We start from the raw sequence: 14,322 nt of genomic DNA, 5'->3' as shown, positions 1-14,322 counted from the left end.
GACTAGGAACTATGAGGTTGCAGGTTCGATCCCTGCCCTTGCTCAGTGGGTTAAGGATCTGGCGTTGCTGTGAGCTGTGGTGTAGGTTGCAGACGCGGCTCAGACCCCATGTTGCTGTGGCTCTGGCATAGGCCGGTGGCTTCAGCTCCGATTGGACCCCTAGCCTGGGAACCTCCATATGCCGCGGGAGCGGCCCAAGAAATGGCAAAAAGATAAAAAAAAAAAGTTCCTCAATATCGAAATGGAGGGTTTTTTTGAATTTTATCTGGGGCTATAATAAGCCCCTTTTCATTAAGATATACTTCAGTATCTAGCAAGATGTTAAAAACTTGTTATTCTTTTGAGGCAGAGAGGAGAATGTCATCCATATAATGGATAATATGTACCTCAGGATATTTAAATCTAACAGGAGCTAAGGCTCAATACACAAATTTTTTGGCACGTGGTAGGGCTGTTTTTCATGCCCTGTGGCAATACTTTCCATTGATATATTTCATAGGCACTTTGTTATTTAAAGCAGGAACAGAGACAGCAAATCTACATTTATCATGAGGGGCTAATGGTATTAATACCAGAAAGGTGATACTGGAATCTGGTTCTTGTAGTCAAAGAATGAACTCCACAAACACAAAGGCAGCAAGCAAGCAAAGTCTTTATTAAAGGAAAGCAAACAGCTCCCAGGATTGCTAGGAAAGGGGAGAAGGGCCCCTTTTTCTATTGTCCTATAGGGATTTTTATTCCTTAAAGTTGGGGGGGGGTACCAAAGAGATGAGGTCTTCTCCCATTGGCCTGGCTCAGTTACCTATATCAGTCCTTGTCCAATAGGGTCTTAGGTGTGGAAATGTTCCTAAATCTCATGTTTCTTTGTCCTTTTCTTCCCTAAACTGAGTCACAGGAGATTAGGGATTCAAGTCCATCTGGGTGTAGGAACACTCCCTATAGTAAACAAGTCCTGTGGGGATGTTACTCCCTGGAGCCCTTAAGCCACAAATGTTAATCAATGGCCATATCAAAGAATACATCAAGCCCATGCTCCTACACTGACTACCTGAGTTAATATTCTGCTTCAGTATGGTGAAAAAACAATCATTTCAATCTATAACAATTAAGGCCCAATCTAAGGGAATTGCAGTAGGAGAAGGCAAGCCTGGTTCTAAGGCTCCCATAGGGTACATTGTTTTATTAATGTCTCTTAAATCATGTAATGGCCTCCATTTTCCTGATTTTTTAGGAATAGTAAAAATAGGAGTATTCCATGGGCTGTTAGTTTCCTCAATATTGTCCTGCTTGTAATTGCTGAGCTATTAGTCAATAGCTGAGCTTTAGTCAATTTCTCCTGAGTTAGGGGCCATTGATCTACCCAAATTGGATCATCATTAATCCACTGTATAGGATCTGCATGGGCTACTGGAGAATTTTCGATGGTCCCTATTAAAAATCCTCATCAAATCCCATTCAATGTTTATTAAGCTTAATGAGCAAGTTTATAGGTTCTTTTATTCCTTGATTATTTTTTTCTTAAACCTGTTTATTAGTTCCCATTGTGGCTCAGTGGTTAACAAATTTGACTAGGGGAGTTCCCATTGTGGCTCAGTGGTTAATGAATCCAACTAGGAACCATGAGGTTGCAGGTTCGATCCCTGGCCTTGCTCAGTGGGTTAAGGATCCGGCATTGCAGTGAGCTGTGGTGTAGGTTGCAGATGCGACTTGGATCCCACGTTGATGTGGCTGTGGCATAGGCCGGTGGCTACAGCTCCGATTTGACCACTAGCCTGGGAACCTCCATATGCCACGGGAGTGGCCCAAGAAATGGCAAAAAGACAAAAAAAAAAACCCAAATCTGACTAGGAACCATGAGGTTGTGGGTTCGATCCCTGGCCTTGCTCAGTGGGTTAAGGATCCGGTGTTGCCGTGAGCTGTGGTGTATGTTGCAGACGTGGCTTGGATCCTGCATGACTGTGGCTCTGGCATAGGCTGGCAGCTACAGCTCCGATTTGATCCCTAGCCTGGGAGCCTCCATATGCCATGGGAGCAGCCCCAGGGAAAAAACAAAACAAAACAAAAGACTGTTTGTTTTTGGTATCCTAATTTTTTCATTAATTTCCATCCAGGGGAAGAATTATTAGAATTGTCATAATATACATCCTCAGTTGTTAATTTAAGTCTCATAGCAAAAACATCTCTTCCCCATAAAATAATTGGTATATCAGCAATATAAGGTTTAAAATAGTCCTTTTTTCCTTCTGATCTGACCCAGGAAACCATCTGCTGACTTTGATGGACTGTAGTTAGAACTCCTAATCCCCTCAACTTTGTTTAATTACTTTGTGGTAATTAAAGGCCATGTAGGAGGCCAGTCACTATAACAAATAAGAAACATTGGGAGTTCCCGTCGTGGCTGTCGTGGCGCAGTGGTTAACGAATCCGACTAGGAACCATGAGGTTGCGGGTTCGGTCCCTGCCCTTGCTCAGTGGGTTAATGATCCGGCGTTGCTGTGGTGTAGGTTTCAGACGCGGGCTCGGATCCCGCGTTGCTGTGGCTCTGGCGTAGGCTGGTGGCTACAGCTCCGATGGACCCCTAGCCTGGGAACCTCCATATGCCGCGGGAGCGGCCCAAGAAATAGCAAAAAGACAAAAAAAAAAAAAAAAAAAAAAAGAAAGAAAGAAACATTGGCTCCAACATCCATTAATCCCTTTATTTTTTTTCCATTAATCTTAATAGTCATTCATTCTTCCAACTGAATGTCCAAAAGACTTGAGAAGTCCCTGAACTTCCAAATCCTGATGTTCCCCTTTCTTTCTGGCAACTCTTTTCCTATCTTAAGATATGGCAGCAGTAACAACTGAGCAATTCTCATTCCTGGCTGTATAGTATGAATGGTATCTGACCTTGCTATCACCTTAATTTCTCCCTGATAGTCCTCATTAATTACCCCAGGCAAAACTTGTAAACCTTTCATGGTTAAGCCACTTCTCCCTATGATGAAGCCTACACTATCAGGAGGGAGAGGGCCATAAATTCCAGAAGGGATATTTAGGGATAGCCTGAATGCCCTGTTCATATGTTAAAACTGCTGCTGTGGCCCAGGGTAATGCGCTGCTGGATTGCCCCTTGTAAGGGATTGGATTCCTTTTCCAAGACACAAATGCCCTCATTGGTTGATAGGGCCGGGGCTTCCTGTTTCCTAACACCAAAGCTGTAAGTAGGGTGCCGTTTTGTGAAACTTAGATTGACAGTGATGAGCCCAATGATTTCTTTTCTGACAAGAGGACATAAACATGGTTAGGACTAGGTCCTGGAGATGATCCTGTTGCAGGGTGTGCCTTTTCTTTTGAGAGGGCTCAGCATTCTCTCTGAAAGTGTCCTGCCCTTCCAGAGTTAAAACATTTCTTTCTTGAGCTTCCAAGTAAGTGTTACTTTCAATGCTGCAGCAGGCATTGCTTGAGTATGACCTGTACTCCCTACATCTTGCACACCTTAATAAAATCAGAGATGCCTTCTGAATTTCTTACAGGGGTCATTGCCCTTTTACAGTCTTTATTTGCATTTTCATATGCCAATTATTTAATTAAAATATCAGCTGCCTGAGAACGTGCTGCTTGGCGATGTACTGCTCTTGAAGTGGGCAGTCTACAAATTGTGGGTAAGCTTCTGTAGGACCTTGAAGGCATATTACAAAAGATCCTTGTGGATTTCCTCAGGAATTGTCATCCATGCTCTTTGGGCAGCCAGGCTCAACTGCTTGTATAACCAAAGATCAGAAGTCAGTTGCTTTGCTAAGTCAAGAAAAGGGCCTGTCCCAACCAACTTTTTTTTTTTTTTTTTTTTGGTCTTTTTGTCTTTTCTAGGGCTGCACCCAAAGCATATGGAGGTTCCCAGGCAAGGGGTCTAATCGGAGCTGTAGCCACCAGCCTAAGCCACAGCCACAGCAATGCGGAATCAGAGCCGCATCTTCAACCTATACCACAGCTGACGGCAACGCCGGATACTTAACCCACTGAGCAAGGCCAGGGATGGAAGCCAAAACCAGTTAACGAATCCGACTAGGAACCATGAGGTTTCGGGTTCCATCCCTGGCCTTGCTCAGTGGATTAAGGATCTGGCAGTCCCTTGAGCTGTGGTTAAGTCACAAATGTGGCTTGGATCCTGAGTTGCTGTGGCTCTGGCATAGGCTAGTGGCTTCAGCTGATTAGACCCCTAGCCTGGGAACCTCCATATACTGTGTGGCCCTAGAAAAGACAAAAAAATAAAATAAAAATAAAAAGTAACTGGAACATTATTTCTTTAAGAGAACCTGTTCCTGACAAAAATCTGAAAGACTAGACTTCCAAATTAAATAGTCTCCACCATCTAGTGTGGCTTTGGCTATCATATGCCAATCCCATGGGGGAAGCTGAAGTGTCCCCATGCTTTCTACCATACTCATAGTAAAGGGAGCTGTAACTCCATTCTGTATTACACTATCCTGAAGAGCTTTAAGAGCTTCAAGAAAAGGATCAGTCTGAGGGGGAGCTGAAGGCATAGGCTTTTCTTTGTGCTCCCACAAGGTTCCAAACATGTCTTACTAGTCCCCATATAGAAAAAACAGAAAGTGAGGCCCCAGACTTATGGGCATGCTTTAAATTTTCTCCCATGAGATCCCAACATTCCAGGTCCACAGTACCCTCGCCTGGAAACCAAGGGTTATATTTGATCATGACTTCTAACAGTTCCTCTATCATATACTCTGTTACCCTAGCCCCTGGCTGTTTCAACATACATTTATAAACAATTGATTATAATGTTTAGTTTCCTGTGATTGATTCTGCCCCATTGTTATCCTGGTTTAAAGTTTCTACCTGCCAACACACAGTCGCAACTCCGAAGAGTGCAAGGCTACCATCTCCGCCATCTGTAGTTTCACTTTCTCCACTTGTAGCAGACCTTTTCTTCTAGCCCCATGTTGGGCACCACTCTGCCATGTCCAGCACTGCAGGGCAATGGGAGATCCTGAAAGAGGGATGATGGTGCAGTGTAACAAAACACACAAGACTCTTTTACATTTAGAAAGTGGGGGACCAGGAGGCACTCTGTTCCGCAGAACAAAGGCACCTAGGCTTTAGCCTACATGCGTTTTATTAAGGAAGTTGAGGCAGGTAGATTAGTAAGCAAAATCAGGCATAGGCAATGACAAAGCTACCTCTTAGTGAATAACAAAGGAAACTATTAGCACTGGTGCATACCTCTAGGGCATAGTGCAACTGCTTATAGAATAGCATGGTTTATGTGTAACTCCCTTATCTTGTCTTTGAAGGAGACCCTGTAATTTAGAACTCTGCATCAGCAGGTATTTGCCTTCTGCAGAGTTCAGTAGTTCAGTGGTCTCCAACCCCAGACATCGCACAACCCCTAAATGGAAAAAAAAGAACCAAGCTATTAAATTGAGGGACATGATGACCCAGGGCAGGTAAGCAACTACCCTGTTATTAAGGGGCCAAATACTTGATCACTTAATGCTTTGTACTGAAAGGTTCAGAATAAAAAGGGGAAAATTGATGAAATAAAATTCATATTTGCCTATACAGGCCTCTTCCCTCCTCTTTGCATATTAGTCACCTGCATTAACCAGACCACCTTAGGAGGTAACATTACTTTTTTTTTTTGTCTTTTTTAGGGCTGCACCTATGGCATATGGAAGTTCCCAGGATAGGGGTCGAATTGGAGCTGCAGCTACCAGCCTACACCACAGCCACAGCAACACAGAACCCGAGCCACCTCTGTGACCTACACCACAGCTCAAGGAAGGCCAGATCCTTAACCCACTGAGCAAAGCCATGAATTGAACCTGTGTCCTCACAGATGTTATTCAGATTTGTTTCCGCTGAGCCAGGATGGGAACTCGCTAACATTCCTTCTTAATCCTGCTAAGGAATCCAAATCACTCACTACTCACTTTGTATGGGCAAATCTGGACTGTATAAATTATCAATATGTCATTTAATGTATAACCATTTGTATCAAAAATATATATAACTGTGCTTTGACATCTAATGAGCATAACAGGTCTCAGAGTTTTGTGAAAGACTATCTCCCTGGTTATAATCCTCAGATTTGATTGAATACAATTTTATACTTCTCTCTTAGATTGACTGATAACATTATTTTTCACCAACAATATTTATGCCAGAATTCCCACTGTGGCACAATGGTTTAAGGGTCCAGCATTGTTTCAGAGTTCCCTTCCTGGCTCAGTCATTAACAAATCTGACTAGGAACTGTGAGGTTGCGGGATTGATCCCTGGCCTCACTTAGTGGGTTAAGGATCCAGTGTTGCCATGAGCTGTGGTGTAGGTTGCAGATGTGGCTCGGATCTGGCATTGCTGTGGCTGTGGTGTAGGCCGGCAGCCGGCTACAGCTCAGATTCATCTCCTAGCCTGGGACCCTCCATATGCCTCAGGTGTGGCCCGAGAAAATAAAAATAGAAAAAAAAAGAAAAGAAAAAAAAAATCTGACTAGGGAAGTGTGACAAAAGTGTGGCCTGGGGGGATAGTTAATAAGAGAATGTTTTACCCTGAGGTTAAACTATTCTGAGGAGAAGCCCTCTGTTGGCTTAGACTGAGGGTGGATTCAAATTCCAGGGAAGGAAGAAATTTAACCAAAGAATGATTCACAAGGATTTTGTTATGATTGTTCAGTTGTTCCTGAAATTTAAGTTCTTATCGTTGTCACAGAAAGAATTCAGAAATGAGATGGAAAATTGAGAAAGAAAATTGAGGGTTTAAGTGAGAAATACACCCCTTGAGGTGGGCAGAGAGGTGAGCAGCTGCCCTGCGTTTTTTAGGCATACTGGTTATATGGGGCAATATGGGTGGAATATTCAAACCCCTGGGAAGGTGGGGTTTAACTTTCTTTTCTTTTTTTTGGTGGGGGAGGGTGCTCCCATGGCAAATGGAGATTCCCAGGCTGGGGGTCTAATCAGAGCTACAGCTGCCAGCCTATGCCACGACCACAGCAACACCGGATCACAGGATCGGAAGCCAAGACAATGGCAACACCGGATTGTTAACCCACTGACTGAGGTCATGGATCAAACTCACAACCTCATCGTTCCTAGTGAGATTCTTTTCCACTGCACCATGATGGGAACTCCTGCATTCCTTAATTTTCATCCCGGCTTCACCTTCCCGAAAGGAGGAGGGATTTTTTTGTCCTTATTTAGTTTTATCAGAAGTGTCATGGTGTTGGTGTATGATTGGTAGCTCTTATGTGCATAGCTAATTTTTATTATAGTTTTATTATAATGAGGGCACAATGAACAACAGGTTACATCTGGACTTTGGAGATCCTCCCTGTTTTCCACCTTGTTTTGACTGCCCCCAGGGCACTTATCAGCAAAAGAGGTGTGGTTTCCCATCAGTCTGGGGGTTCAGGCTTTTCTTTATCCGCCCATGGACACTGCTGTCCATATGATGTGTGGTTTCCTGCCATCCAGCTCCATGTACCCCTTCTCTGCTCATGCCTAACCATCTGCCTGCTGTAACACAGTAGGAGCAAACATTTCCATCAATCATTTATAGGATAAAGACTGGGGATTTTGAAGGCTCATGTCCGATTCTGTCCTAGGTAAACAAGGGTGCATCTACAAATCTTTAGTCATGTGCAGAAGGGGTTTCTTTTTTCTTTCTTCTTTCTTCTTCGTTTTTTTTTTTTGTTTGTTTTTTTGTTTTTTCTAAGGCTGCACCCATGGCATATGGAGGTTCCCAGGCTAAGGGTCCAATCAGAGATTTAGCTGCCAGCCTATACCACAGCCACAGCAATGCTGGATCCTAGCCGGTCTGCAACCTACACCACAGCTCACGGCAACATTGGATCCTTAGCCCACTAAGCAAGGCCAGGGATCGAACCCTCAACCTCATGGTTACTAGTCAGATTCATTAACCACTGAGACATGACAGGAACTCCAGAAGGGGTTTCTTTGTTAGAAATTATTTCCAAAAAACAAAGGGCAAGGTGATTTTTTCAACCCTCACTCACAGGGCCAGGGAAAGATTCAATACGCCATGATGCTTAATATTTTCCTTTTAAAAAATGTATTTACTGGAGTTCCCATCATGGCATAGTGGAAGCGAATCTGACTATGAACTATGAGGTTGCAGGTTTGATCCCTGGCCTCAGTGGGTTAAGGATCTGGTGTTGCTGAGAGCTGTGGTGTAGGTCGCAGATGTGGCTCAGATCTGGCGCTGCTGTGGCTCTGGCATAGGCTGGCATCTGTAGCTTCGATTAGACCCCTAGCCTGGGAATCTCCATATGCTGTGGGTGTGGTCCCAAAAAGCAAAACAAAACAAAACAAAAAATTATTTATTTATTGTCTTTTTAGGGCTGCACCCACAGCACATGGAAGTTCTCAGGCTAGGGGCCCAGCTGGAGCCATAGTTGCTGGCCCACACCACAGTCTCAGCAATGCCAGATACGAGCCATGTCTGCCACATATGCCACAGTTCACAGCAACACAAGATCCTTAACCCACTGAGTGGGGCCAAGTACTAAATCCTCATCCTTATGGATACTAGTCAGGTTCATTACCACTGAACCATGATGGGAACTCCTTTTTTAAAAATTTACATCAAGTTATTTAAAGAAAACTTCACATCGCTCCTGCAAAAAGAAGCTTCGTATCATTAGCATAATTTGCCATAAAAAAGAGTGCTTCAGGATGAACTCAAAGAAAACAAAACAATTGAAGCAGGACAGAAGGGGGCAGGGCATAACTCTTAAAAGAATAGCATGGTTCTTCAGAATTTGACACAAACTATATAGAAGGAACTAGATTCGAGATGGTGGATGACTTGACTTCCAGGGGAACTTGAGCTTCATTACATGCTCATTGTAACATATTAGCTGAAGGACATGTACAAAGAAGTCATGACAGTTCCCAGGCCAAAAAGTGAGTAGTGGGAGTTCCCTATGTGGCTCAGCGGTTAACAACCCGACCAGGAACCATGAGGTTGGTTATGGTTCTATCCCTGGCCTTGCTCAGTGGGTTAAGGAGCTGGCATTGCTGTGGCTGTGGTGTAGGCTGGCAGCAGCAGCTCCAATTTGATCCCTAGCCTGGGAACCTCCATAGACCTCGAGTGAGGCCCTAAAATAGCAAAAAAAAAAAAAAAAAAAAAAAGTGGTGATCCAATTCCTAGAAACCCCTACCCCTTCCCATTAATTAGCCTATGAATTTGCCCAGCCCATAAAAACTCACCACCCCACATTTCCTGGGCCCTCTCACCTCTTGCCTTCTGAGATGGCCACACTCTGCGGAGTGTGGGCTACTTTCTCCCCTTTTGAGATGGCTCACACTTCATCTATCTCTCAGAAAACCTACTTCTTACTTATCACTTTTCTTCTCGCTGAATTCCTTCTTCGCTGAGACCTAAAGAATCTGAACTTCAATAAATTCTTGAACCAGGTGTGTGATTTTAATTGAGAAAACATTGGGTTCAGGAGTTCCCATTGTGGCTCAGTGGGTTAAGAACCCAACTATATCCATGAGGATGTGGGCTCAATCCCTGGCCTCATTTAGTGTGTTAAGTATCCAGCAAATTTGGGGCTCCCTTGAGAGTGATAAATTAGTTTATTTTTTGTACATGCAATTGGAGAAAAGCTATAGAACAAGATATCAAGAACAGGAAGGTTTTCTTTTCTTTTTTTTTAATGGCTGCACCTGTGGCATATGGAAGTTCCTGGGCCATGGATTGACTCTGAGCCACAGCTGTGACCTGTGCTGCAGCTGTAGATCCTTTAACCTGTGAACTGAAGTTTGGCACTTGGCATTAGCCTCTACATGGAGTGCAGGTACAAACTTGTAGCAGGCCCTGAGTGGAGCTCAGGATGGAGACCAGGAGTGAGGCACTTTGTGCCCTGGGAAAACTGGAAGATCATGCCTTCAGATAGTCAGATATTTTTAGGATAGTTTATGTGCCCAATTCTTACATTTCCTCATATCTAGAGAAACACTAAAATCCTTCATGGTGATGTCCCCTTCTTGTGGCTGGTAGTAACCTTCAGGAGATCAGCAACAAACTTTTATCATTCCTCCTTTTCCTCCTTGGGTGGTATTTCAGCCCAGTCAGTAGTTAAGGACAAAGAATGTCACAGTCATCTGTAAATGCAATCACCTCCAAGGGTGAGAGCCAGAAAGTCCTATAGGCTGTGAAGACTCGGGATACTGGCCCTGACAGTGGAGGTGCATATCAAAGGAATGATTTCAGTGCACCTAGGCCTCTTTTGTTCTTGCTACCTGTCCTTTGTTGCAAAAACCCCTATATATCCTAGCTCCTCCCTCACCACCTTGGAGTGATTTCTCAGGGTTACCTGAAATGTTGTCTCCCGGGCTTAAGTTCTAATTTCACACCAAATGAAACTTAATGCTCAACTTTTAGGTTGTGTATTTTTTTAGTCGACAAACCTACTGCACCAGGCCAAGGATCAAACCCACACCTCTGCAGCAACTCAAGCCTCTTAACTCACTGCACTACAGTAGGAACTCTGAGAAGAATGCTTTGTTTCTTTTGGTATTTTTAGGGCCACACCCACGGCATATGGAGGTTGTCAGGCTGTAGCTATAGCTGACAGCCTATACCACAGCCACAGCAATGCCAGATCCTAGCCGCTTCTGCAACTTACACCACAGTTCACAGCAATGCTGGATCCTTAACCCACTGAGCAAGGCCAGAGATTGAGCAAGGCCAGGGATCAAACTGACATTCTCATAGATATTAGTCAGGTTCATTAACCACTAAGCCACGATGAGAACTCCTTGAGAAGAATTTTTTAAGTTGAAGTATAATTGGTCTACAACACTATGTTAATTGCAGGTACACAATATATTGATTTGATATTTCTATACATTACAAAATGATCACCAGAGGAGCATATTTCAGTTGGTATTTTGAGGCCTCCAGATGTAATAGTGAATCTATTATTGCTTCCCTCAGAGAAAGAAATAACTCACAATTATCTCAAAGGAAAATTGGAAAAATAAAACCCTGAGGCTTTTAAGAGCTTTCTCTTTCTAACTCCCTCTACTCCTACTTCTGAATGTCCACCACAATGCTCTTCTCTTTGATACACATCTCTCTCTGAATTTTCTTTTTATAATGCTGAGATTGATCCTCCAGAGAAGAGACTAGGTATAACACCCCTCCTGTAATGACACTGTTTTTAAAAACAGGCATAAGGTAGTTGGAAGTGTGGATCAACCTATGATGTCATTTGTTACACATTAGAAATCTTTGCAATACGGGAAATGCAGCGCTAGAGACAATTCAAATTCCACTCATTTCTTTTTATCCAAAACCTCCCATATTTATCTCAAAAGTCTTGTAACCCCTCTGGGAACTCTTATCTAGACTGTCTCTAATTCCTAAGACTGACAGAAGGGGAAAAAAGAGGAAAAGAGTCCTTTTAAAACACAAACTACTGAAGTTCCTGTGTGGTGCAGCATTTAAGGATCAGCTGTGGTACAGCTGTGGTGTAGGTCACAGATGTGGCTTGGATCCCTAATTGCTGTGGCCGTGGTGTAGGCTGGCAACTGCAGCCCCAATTTGATCCCTAGCCAGGGAACTTCCATGAAAAGAAAGAAAAAGAGAGAAAGAGAGAACGAGAGAAAAAGAGAAGGAAGGAAAGAAAAAGAAAGAAACAGAAAAAGAAAGAAAAAGAAAGAAAGGAAGAAAGAAAGAAAAGAAAAGAAAGGGAAAAGAAAAGGAAAGGAAAGGAGAGAAAAGTAGCTTCAAAAATTTTTGGTAGGGAGTTCCCGTCGTGGCACAGTGGTTAACAAATCTGACTAGGAACCATGAGATGGCGAGTTTGGTCCCTGGCCTTGCTCAGTGGGTTAAGGATCCGGCGTTGCCGTGGGCTGTGGTGTAGGTTGCAGACTCGGCTTGGATCTGTTGCTGTGGTTCAGGCGGAGGCCGGCGGCTACAGCTCTGATTGGACCCCTAGCCTGGGAACCTCCATATGCCACAGGAAGCGGCCCTAGAAAAGGCAAAAAGACAAAAAGACCAAAAAAAAAAAAAAAAAAAAAAAAAAAAATTTTGGTAGTAACTTGAAATTTTAGAGTTTTGCTAAGTGCAGAATTTTTTTTTTCCCCCTACATGCAACTTGTGGAAGTTCCTGCACCAGGAATTGAACCTTAGCTACAGCAGTGACCCAATCTACAGCAGTGACAACACTGGATCCTTAACCTGCTGAGTCACTGGGGAACATTGGAAACTGTATTCTCCAAGGATTCATTGAATGACTAGATCATTTCCAAATAAGAAAAATACTGAAATATTAATTGTTAAACAAGTCTAAGTTGACCTACAATTGTCTTATTACAGAAAAATTAAAGATATTTGGGCCCATTAGAAGCATATCTTGTACCACATTGTAAAAAAAAAATATGTATATATATATATAAAATGAGGAAATGTATGTTTCTAGAAATTATAAAGTGTATTCAAAGTTTTGCAAATCTAAAAAAATACTAGTATCACAATCAGTTCACAATAGCTTAGATCCCAGTTTTTAACTAGAAATTAAGGTTTCTAAAGGTTAAAAATCCTAATTAATACATGTAATTAAAATGACAAAAATTAATAAGGAATATATCTTTGTCAGCAAGGAATTTTTTTAAGGAATAAAGAAAAGAAATGCATCTTTTTAAGAGAGAAGAAAGTGGTTGTGTACTAAAGCTAGTTATTTCAAAATGGGAAAGGAAACAAGGTACAAATAAAATGGATATAAAAAATTGTAAAAGGTTGTGAAAAAAGAATCTTTAGAAAGGAATTTTATATGTCATCAGGACTGGTTAAATAGGAACACATTTAATTGTGTTCTGATATCAAAAGTAAGCTGGTGAAAAATTAACATTCAGTTTTTCTCTCTGTTAAAAGGAAAAAAAAAGTTTTATTAGATTATTGGCCTGGTCTTTCTGTGCGCGCGTGCGTGCGTGCGTGCGTGTGTGTGTGTGTGTGTGTGTGTGTGTGTGTGTGATTTTAGGGCCACACCAAAGGCATACGGAAATTCCCAGTCTAGGGGTTGAATTGGAGCTGCAGCTGCTGGCCTACACCACAGTCATAGCCATAGCCACAGCAACTCAAATATTTGTGCCTCATCTGTGACCTACACCACAGCTCACAGCAACACCAGATCCTTAACCTACTGAGTGAGGCCAGGGATTGAATCCAAGTCCTCATGGATACTAGTTGGGTTCTTAACCCACAAAGTCATAATGGGAACCCCTATTGTCCTGATCTTAATGAGAAATTGTAAAACAAAAGTTTTCTTTACCTACAAGTAATATGCCTGGGTGGGAAGAGTATCATAGGTCTTATCAAAATACTTATGTTCTGTTATTTTACCAGGGATTTGATTGCTTAAGTAAACCCAGTCCTATATAGTTCTCAGAACTATATAACCTTCTGTATTTGCTTATGAAATCTTTGTCATTGTGGTTAAATGGATAACTAAGCATTGTTTCACAGTGACCTAAAGTCCTATTTGACTGTTTTTTTTTTTTTTTTTTTTTTGTCTTTTTGCTATTTCTTGGGCCGCTCCCATGGCATATGGAGGTTCCCAGGCTAGGGGTCCAATCGGAGCTGTAGCCACCGGCCTACGCCAGAGCCACAGCAACGCGGGATCCGAGCCGCATCTGCAACCTACACCACTGCTCGCGGCAACGCTGGATCATTAACCCACTGAGCAAGGGCAGGGACCGAACCAGCAACCTTATGGTTCCCAGTCGGATTCGTTAACCACTGTGCCATGACGGGAACTCCTATTTGACTGTTTTTTAAACTTTTTGATAATTTTGGCAAATTTCTACAAATTTAATTTTCCAAAAATCTTAATTCTAAGTGAAAACTTTTTGACTTAGAAGTAATTTTGAGATATGAGATTTCATAGGGCCCTTCATAAATCTGAAAGATTTGTTCTCTTCGTATTTAAACTTTTTAGAAAGATGTTGAAGTAATTAAGCTTATTTGATCTGTTAAGTAACATGAGAAGCATTGCCAAATAGAAGTAAACAAACCTTCTTTATGTTGTATCTGTTTAAGTATATAAGTATTTCAGAAAGTTTGTTCAAGAGTTTCCTGGGGGTCCAGAGGATTAAGGATTTGGCATTGTCACTGCTGTGGCTTGGGTCACTGCTGTGGTGTGAGTTCAGTTCCTGGCCTGGGAACTTCTGCATGCCACAGACACAGCAAAAAGAAAAAAAAATATATGTGCAATTCCCAAAAATCTGAAATGTTTAGGTATAATATTATCCATAATTTTAGTTATTAAAATTTCATGTGCCACAGAAATAA

Source organism: Sus scrofa, chromosome 2 (genome assembly GCF_000003025.6).
Source record: "Sus scrofa isolate TJ Tabasco breed Duroc chromosome 2, Sscrofa11.1, whole genome shotgun sequence".
Taxonomy (NCBI): Eukaryota; Metazoa; Chordata; class Mammalia; order Artiodactyla; family Suidae; genus Sus; species Sus scrofa.
Note: the sequence above shows the minus strand (reverse complement) of the source record.